Source organism: Beta vulgaris, chromosome 7 (assembly GCF_026745355.1).
Source record: "Beta vulgaris subsp. vulgaris cultivar EL10 chromosome 7, EL10.2, whole genome shotgun sequence".
NCBI lineage: Eukaryota > Viridiplantae > Streptophyta > Magnoliopsida > Caryophyllales > Amaranthaceae > Beta > Beta vulgaris.
Genome location: NC_079208.1, coordinates 30,108,249 through 30,115,418, shown reverse-complemented (window position 1 = coordinate 30,115,418; position 7,170 = coordinate 30,108,249).

The following is a 7,170-nucleotide window of genomic DNA, read 5'->3' as shown; positions in this document are numbered from 1 at the left end:
CGAGCGGCCAAACACTGCAAGCTGGCTAAGGCCGGGTCTAGCTCGTCCTCTGCCTTGAAGGAAGTAATGGGGGCTTCGACTGTGAAGCTCGAGGCTGATTCTTCCATAGAACGGTTGAAGCAGCCCCCAAGCATCCTGGCTCCGAAGCCTGAGTCGAGGACCTGACGACGGTTAAGGTTGACAACCAGCCTGCGATTGTTGCCTCGAGTGCCGCCGTTACGAAGGTCTAGCAAAAGAGGTTGTGGCCCGAAGAGACCACGAGACTACCCTTCTCAGCCCTCTCGAGGGCCAAAATGGCGGCGAGGTTTGACAAGGCCTCGGAGCACCTCATGACTGAGGTGGATGAGAAGGCGTGCCTGACCCCTGATGGGCAGGAGGTCGAGGCCGTTAAGGCGACCCTGACCGAGGTAGGACTACTCTCTTTTCTCTTCTTTGAGCGTTTTGTTTATTTTAATGATGCTAATTTTCCTTTTTTATGCCAGCTGTCGATCTGGGTGTTAGCCCTGGCTCGAAGGTCTAAGCCAGGGATAGTCGTCGGAACTGCATCGGGGGAGATATCATGGGATGAACGGAACACTCTTGTTAATCGGCTGCGCCTAGCCGAGATGCGGCTCTCGGAGGCCCAGGAGTCCGTGGCTAAGGCTTACAACGCCTTTGAGGAGAAGGTGGCGGAGCTCGAACATGCTGTCGAGGTTGCCACAGCCTAGAGAGAGTCCACCAGCAAGAGGCAGAAGGAGGCCCTCAAGGACTGCAAGAAGGCCGACCAGCAAGCTGAGAAGGCTCAAAAGGATGCTAAGGCGGCTAATGCCAAGGCCCGGGAGTCCCGGGAGGCGATAGTTAACGATTGGAAGGTCTCTGATGAAGGGAGAACCTTCCTCGAGGATGCCTCTCTGCAGGCTTCCGAGATAGGTCAAGCCGAGGCGCTCCGCAAAGTGCGGCTGGTCCTCGAGAGGGTTTCCCCCAACCTTTCTTGGGCTGACGTCGAGGAAGGCGTTAAGGCCCTTTCTCAGGAAGAAGAAGATGTTGAGGCTTCTCAAGTCGAGGGTCAGGTTACTCCCCCTGCTCAACTCGAGGGATGAACCCCGGCTCTTCCTTCTTTTCTTCCTGCCCCTCCTTTTTTCTCCTTCTTTTCCAGGCTCTTCTTTCTTTTCTTATGTCTCCTACTAGGATTAATGTTAAACCCTTAAGTTTTCTTGTTTGATCTAAGCTCTTTCTTGAACTTGTAATGTAGTAGCTTCGATAGCTTGTACAATGATTAATGGAATAAAACTCGGTTATTTGTTGTTTCCAAGTTTGTGCCTTAGAACTTTTATATTTTGTATTTTTTGAATCGAAACACATGCTGATTGATCAAACTCGAGGCCTTTTAATAACAGGCAATTTTTATAAAGACAATCTTAACCACTGTTATGATAATCAGTGCCCAAAATAAAGGCAAGTGACTTTTGCAACGTTATAGTTACGCAAATCGACATGCTTCAAGGTTGATTGCCTTACAAAATTTACAAAAGGAGTATCTTTTTGTAGTATGCCCCAAGCTCGAGGGACAAACTTTCAGACATAGAATTTCCGGAGATTATCCGCATGCCATGGTCGAGGAAAGGGACGCCCTTCCTGGTCTTCTAGGCGGTAAGTGCCTGGGTGGACCATCGAGGTGACTCGATATGGGACTTCCTAGTTGGGCAGAAGCTTACCCAACTTAGGTTGTCGCCTGGTTGCTTCGAACTTCCTTAGCACCCAATCATCGACTTGGAAGGGTCGGTGCTTGACTCGCCGAGTGAACAACCAAGTAAGTTTAAGTTTGTAGGAGATGGCTTTTAAAAGAGTCGTGCCTCGAGTCTCTGGGAGGAGGTCGAAGTTGATTTTCTTTTCCTTCTCATTGATGTCGTGGTCATAGAATGTGATCCGGGGCGATGGGATGCCTAACTCGATGGGTAGGACAGCGTCGCTACCATATACATAGTTGAATGGTGAGTGGCCCGTTGCTTCCCGAACAATTGTTCTCGTTGACCAGAGATGTAATAGCCTATATTTTAAGCAGGTTTAATAACGAATTTATAAATGTGATTTGATAAGTATAATAGTTGATATTTTCAGACACGTTTTAGTCAAAGTTAGATGTGTTCATATTAGTAAAGAAATTACTTTGAGAACTATTATTTATCGTCAAAGTAAGTTCCAAGCACAAATAAGTTAGTATGGATTTTATATAACAGAGATATTGAGTTAAGGATTTTAAGCTTTGAAATAAAGAGAAACCCATTTTTAATAACAATTATTCTCTCCTCACTCATGTCATCTACTCTAGATGCTAGAGCATCACTCTCTCTTCTTCATAACTTCTCAATCAAGTGCCAAAGTGTATTTTGCTATAGATAAAAACTTTCTCTTCAAGATTTCAGTTTAATTACCCAAGTGGTTGAGAATTGGGAGAAACCATAAAACCAAAATAAAACCCCAAAAAATAATTTTCTCTCTCCTCTGATTTTATACCCGGTACTGTGCATGTTCAATTTCTGCATTCTGGAGTCGAAATTTGCCTGAAGTTACTGCATTAAAGTTGTAGATCTCAAAAAGTTATTGAACTTAGACCCAAACATCACTTGATTTGGAGTTCGGAGATATGAGTTATGGTCTTTGCAAGTTTGGTGTTGCTACCTTCATTTCTCTCTCCTCTGTTTCTATTCCGACAATTTGTTGCCTCAATGATCTACCACATGCAATCCAATTTTGATCTTTCTTGCTGCATAAAAGTTGTAGATTACTTCTAGCCAATGAATTTGGGCACAAAAATCGCTCAATTCGGAGTTCGAAGCTATAAGTTACGCCTTACACAAGTTCAACACTGCTGTTGTACTTTGTGTTACGCTGCTGCCGTGGTCGGCTTTGTTTGCCAATGTTGTCATTGCTAACTTGTTTTCTTTGTTGCTTCCATTGTTTTGGTATTCCTTTCCATATGAAGGTATAAGCTAATTTTTCTAATCTCCTCTCCTTTGATTCTTATTCAAGTATGGTGCAATTGAATTTTATATTCTGATTTTAGAAAATTTGGTTCTCAATTTTGAAAATATAGTTATGATAAGAGCTGTTAAACTTAAAGATTGAATATTTTATCTTTCTTAATGGATTGCAGCTTCTAATATGAATTAATCCTCTTAAGTAAGTTTATAAAAACAGATTTATATAAATCATGTTGTTTGATGATACTCTCTAAAATCAAAATGATGTTAATTAGAGATAGAATTGATGTTGTGAGTTGGATTAGTAGAATGAATTGTATATAAGGGTCGTGGTTGGTTAGTTCATGGAAGAGCTTAAAGAGTATGAGTAATTCAATTTGTTTATCTAAATCGTTGTAAGGATGGTTAATGATTGTTCTTATTGTTTTGAGGTCGTTGTTGGAGTATGTATATCGAGATCAGTTGCGAAGTTCGAGCTATAGTTGGTTATACAGAATGTCGAATTATTGGGAAACGTTTGAAGGTACACACATGTCCTTCCACCTTCGAATCTATATTTGTGTTTTATGTGATTTCATGTGCCGAGCTTAATAAGCCTTTTTATATAAATACAGAATTATTCAAAGTGTGTGTGTTTACAAGAGTTGTTGACTACATATTTAGTTTTAAGCTATGAGCGAAAGCTACATATGTGATGAGTTTTAGTGAGTGATATTTTTATGAAGAACTGATTGGAGGTAGTTGAATCCTTCAAGAATATAGATGTGTGATATTATTAAACCTACTTGTTTCCACATCGAATTTATAATAAATTTCTTATACTTAGTAAGTTGATCTTTTATATGAAAGTGTAGCTATGAGAATTAAAGCAAGGATCTTTGATATATCTAACTATATAAGTGGTTTTACAACAAGTACTCCGATTTACGAACTAAGTCGGGACGTCGACTCGATATCTTTATGAACTTGATTTCGATTTAAACTATTGTTATATTTGAAAGTTTCAGAGAAAAAGAAAGGAATTTTGATCAATGATGTTGAGTTAAAATTTCAGATTTAAGACACTTGTGAAAATATTGGTGATATAAGTTTTATATGGAATTCTGAAAGTACGAAAGACTCTAATTATGCTTTGAGTATTGGGAAATACTAAAGTTCAAATGGAAAATTGCATCATAGAATATTCAATTATAACATGGAAATATGGAGTGAGATATTTTGACTTGCCATAGTAATTGTAGGTGATTTATGATAATGTAATAAGGTTATATTCTAGCAATGAGAGTTCATGTATTGGGGATAAGAAAACCTTTAAGGGGAAAATTCATATCATGAGAATTTTGGAATGCTATAGTTTAGATGCTGTAAGTTAAAGACGAAAGTCCAAGTACAAAGAGAAACTATTATGATGAAGGGAATTGGCGTGCTAGAGGATACCTTATATAGTCTACAAGTAAAATATTACAGGTTAATTGTACGAGCTTAGAATTGGGTCTCGATAATAATTAATCATCTTATAAGTCTTTGAGAAACATATTTTACATTTTGATTATGTTATGGGTTCGACAGAGGAGAGACATTTGATTTCGAATACGTTTTATGTATATTACTTCCTTTAACAGAATATTTGCGGTAAGTGAGATACTTTGAGATTCGAGTTTGTGTTATAATAAGATTATTGAGGTTCAGGTATTTTGGATATGTTAATTACATTTCAACTTTGTTTTGTTTTATATTAATTTACGGACGGAAGGTTAAGTCGTTGATACACTTTGGAATTGAGTATGCATGCGATACGAATTGAGAACAAGAGTATAAGTTTTGAGAGATATAAGTCTGTGTTATTGAGAAAATAAGTATTATGATTTAGTTATTGTTTTATGGGGAAAGTAAACAACATTTATGAAGCGAGATGCTCAATATATGTTATGGAGCGGGTATTGTTCCTTTGAGTAGTTATGACCTAAAGGTTATTGAGGTTAAGTTTTGGAAATTCCTAATTCGATGTACCGAGCAAGAAGTTATGTTCATTTTAAGTTCAGTGTTTTTGTTGCAATTATTTTGACAAAAGTTCCACTTGTTCAAGTTAACTCAACCCTTTTTAATAAAGTTTAAATGAGCCCACTAAGTGCCTATATGACTTTTACAAGCAGAAAAGAATTAATTATTTCCTTACATCTTTACACCTAACTAATAGGTGAAATTGTTGTCATAAAACAAAATATTTCAAAAGAAGATTCATGTCTTGCAATGATTAGCGACACTATAGTAGTTGTCATTCTTTTTCCTCTCCATGGATGAATATGTGTTCTTTGGAACACGTGTGGTATTGATAAACTATGCATTTAAACTATTTATGTAAATAAACTATGGAGACAAGTGGGTAAAGGTCGATACCGAATAAGGTACGGTATGAACAACAACCCTTGGAGGAAGGGTGATCTCCTTCCGAACTCTTGGAGGATGGGTGATCTCCTTCCGAACTCTTGGAGGATGGGTGATCTCCTTTCGAACCCTTGCTGGGTGGGTGAAGTCCAGCAAATAAATAAAAGTGGGACATGTCCTGGTTAAGGCTTGCAAGCATAAATATTTTAACGGTGGGGTGACGACCTCCATTAGTTTAGAGACAGTCGGCTCCTTGTGTAAGCAGCCCCTCTCTATTCGTGTTCGCTTTACTTAAATAAATTAAATGCTATAGACCCAATGGGTTTTGAATGATCTAAGTGGTGATCTTCATGATAAAAATTCTTACTTTAATGCGATTGTGCAAGGATAGTAATCCTGAAAGTTTTAAATAAGCACCTTACTTGTGAAGCATACTGAATTCTAGCATGAATTGTATATGAATGGTCTTATATTAAGCCACCAAAAATGAGGTTTTGGGATGATCTTATGTATTCAACTATTGTTGAACTTTGTCCTTATGGCAAGAAACTTATTATCTGTAGTATATGTATGAGTACTCTTTATCGGACTTTCTAGTTAAGGGTTGCTGGTGTCGTAATAAAAACATTTCTAACTATTTGATTTTAAGTATTTTGAAGATTGGGATTGTTCCACTTGATGAGTAATAAACCGCACAACTATATTTTAAGCCACTAAAATGAATTTTCTGGTTAGACAGTGTGTGTACTCAGTTTTTCTGATTTTGTTCTTGGAACCTGTCCAGGTGGGGGCAGGGTTCATTGTTAGTGATTTTGCAGGGTTGATGTCGAGGACTTGGAATATGATTATTGATCAAGAAGAAGATTTTTATGTTATGAAATGGTGGGCTGAGGTTCCAATTGGATGTTTTATTTGGAAGTATTCGTAATTTGTTATTTGGTTTTCAAGTTGTTATGTTGTGGGCCCCTGACCCACGGGATCGTTTTTATAGGTTTTATTTCCGCTGCGAATAAATGTAAATTCGAGGTTTGTTAAGTGTTGATTGTGTTTTGTGTATCTTAAGTGTGATTAGTGAGCAGCTTGAAAGTGCGGGCTGTTATAACAGAATTCCAAGAAGGTCATTGATCCACGAGCCCTTAGCTCCTTCGAGCACTGTTTTTAGCCCTTTTAAGACCACTTTGTTGGCTGCTCCCGCCTGCCCATTAGTCTGTGGTCGACTAACGACGGAGAATCTGGTTTCGATCCTAAACTTGGAACGATAGTCGCGAGTAGGGCCACTGTTGAATTGCCAACCATTGTCTGGTATAAGGACTCGAGGGACCCCGAATCGGGTGATTAAGTATTGTCAAATGAACAGCTAAACTTGTTTGTTAGTGATCGAGGCCAGAGGTGCTGCCTCAACCCATTTTGTAAAATAGTCGACCGCTACCAGCAAAAACATTTGCTGTCCTGAGGCTAGAGGGAAGGGTCCGAGAAGGTCCATTCCCCACATATCGAACGGCAGAGGGGCATGCATGGTGGTCAAGGAACTTGCAGCTTGATGAGGAAGATTAGCGTGCATCTGGCAGTCTTTGCACTTTTGGACCATTGTCGAAGCGTTCTCCCTCATGGTGGGCCAGTAGTACCCTTCTCGAAGAGCTTTAACTGTGATAGTTCGACCCCCTTGATGACTTCCACATGCCCCTTGATGTATTTCTCGGAGGAAATAGTCCCCTTCTTGGGGGGTGAGGCAGCGAAGAAGTGGGTGAGTAAATGATTTTTTGTACAGTTGTCCCTCGTGGTATGTGAACCATCGAGCCCTCCTTCGGATTCTTTCTGCTTCGAG